Genomic DNA, 2,149 nt, shown 5'->3' with positions numbered 1-2,149 from the left:
AAAAACCCTTCGTTTTTCTCCGGTGTGCACACGAGCGTTCAATGTCCTTTTATTTTGCGTCCCTAAATAACGCTTCCCACGCCGACCTCGTCACCCCTAGAAAACGAAGATCCTACCCGACACGCCCTTGAGAGGCGAGCACAAATAGAAAGCGCGTGTACAAAACACAGACGCAAGCGCGTTATCACAATCTCCAGACGATAAGTGCATAAAAAAGCTGTATCGCGAGCACGTAGAGCTCATAGTCACACCAGGTGGCAGCTCAGCGAGTCAGTGAATTTCCAGCGCAATTCAACAGGCGCGCACGCCATGGAGCCCAACACCACCAGCGCGGCGACCGGTGTCGGTCTGACGGCGGCCGATGCGGTGTCGGCGCTCTTCATACGCGATCCCCGTACAGCCAACTGGCCTCTCGTGGGAAGCAAGCTGTTCCTCGGGCTGCTCCTGTCCATCTACGTCTACTTTGTTAAGATCGGAGGGCCCCGGTTTATGCAGAGCAGAAAACCCTACGATGGAATCAAGCCGATCATCCAGCTCTACAACGCCGCGATGGTGCTCCTCAACTGCTACTTCGTGGTTGCCTTCGCCTCCAAGACGTACCTTGGCGGTGGCTACAGCATCTTCTGCCAGGGCATCGACTTCGACGCGCGCGATGAGCAGACTATGAGCATGCTGTCTCTTGCCTGGTGGTACATGATGGTCCGCATCGCTGACTTCTTGGACACCGTGTTCTTCGTGCTGCGCAAGAAGGGCGCGCACATATCCACACTACACGTGGTTCACCACGTATTGGTCGTGTTCACCATGTGGTTCGGACTGGCCTTCGGAACTGACGGCCATGCTGCCTTCGGCATAATATTCAACGGCTCCGTCCACGTGATCATGTACTCCTACTACTTCCTCTCGTCCCTGGGACCAGCGGTTCAGAAGCACCTCTGGTGGAAGCGCCACCTGACGCAGCTACAGCTTGCTCAATTCGTGATACTCTTCTGCCACATGCTGATCCCGGTGTTCAACGACTGTGGCTTCCCTCTGGTTATGGCGTGCATTTTGTTACCCCAGGGCATTTTCTTCTTGGTTATGTTCATGAGATTTTATAAGAGGAGCTACAATAATGGCAAAGAAGCCCATGCTAGCAGTCAAGCAAAAGCAAAAGCTCAGTGAGTGCACCACTTGTGAGGGCGCTTGGCCCCGGTAGACCCAAAAGGGTAGACTTGGTCGAACATCGAGGGGGATGAGTAATGCATAAGCCAGAATGCAGCAATGACGTTCTTGTCGGCGCATCTAGCTTGCCTGAGAACTCGCGCAACTCTTCTGGCCCGGAGATGCATGCAAGGGCAATGAATGACGCAATATCCTATGCAGACTAATTTGATTAAACGCAGGGCGGTGGTATGACGTCTTGGTGTGGAGCACCTTTTGACCTTGCCGGGATTTAGGCATCCCTTGCAGTGCGACCGCGTTCCCAGAGGTTGTAATGTCTCCAAAATGTGCATTCTTGCTGTCCTCGCCTGTAATATTGCGCTACTTAAAACTGAATATATTTCTTACCACGACTCGAACTATGTTCCCTGCGCGGGGGAATGCATATGAACGCGAAGGGGACCAATGTTAGGCGTTATCTTCAATTCGGGTCATTGGTTTCCCCTTCGAAAAGGTAACTGAGTTATTGCACAATAGAGTACGCTCCGTGCAATAACTCCTTGCAAGGGGGCCACGGCCCTTTCTGAATACTACAGACTGGCGCACAATTTGAGTGGAATTTTTTTAATTAAATACATACATACTTTTTTTAGTGTCCCTTACCGCCCCTGGATTGACAATTTCTCCTTAAGAGACTCACAATCGCCTTAGATTTCATACATTTTCTTTAAATTACAATTTCTCCTCACAAGTTTGACGTCTTTGAAACAGATACAGACTGTAAACGGTAGCTACTTAGTATTAAAACCAGTAAGAAAAAAAAACAGGATACTGTTACTGGCTGCATTCACTAAGGCAGAATAAGTTGAGCAATTCTCTAGGGTTTTCGTCGCGTTTTCACCTTTTTTACGCAATTCCGGTGACTAGTTGCTGATATCTCTGAAACGAACCCGTGTGAACTCTAAATTAAGGTGCACTGTGTCGCAGGACAGGCGTTGTTGGCTGA

At 50.1% G+C, this 2,149-nt stretch overlaps 1 pseudogene; it reads left to right on the top strand.

The window, feature by feature from the left end:
- The first annotated feature begins 267 nt into the window (after positions 1–267).
- LOC144173469 (very long chain fatty acid elongase 7 pseudogene) lies at positions 268–1,841 on the top strand (annotated as a pseudogene).
- The last annotated feature ends 308 nt before the right edge of the window (positions 1,842–2,149 follow it).

The sequence above is a fragment of the Haemaphysalis longicornis genome, unplaced genomic scaffold (assembly GCF_048455015.1).
Source record: "Haemaphysalis longicornis isolate Haplotype H1 unplaced genomic scaffold, Haemaphysalis longicornis Haplotype H1 scaffold_3, whole genome shotgun sequence".
NCBI classification, from domain to species: Eukaryota; Metazoa; Arthropoda; class Arachnida; order Ixodida; family Ixodidae; genus Haemaphysalis; species Haemaphysalis longicornis.
The sequence above is the reverse complement of the archived record's forward strand: the minus strand, read 5'-3'. Positions and strand labels throughout refer to the sequence as shown.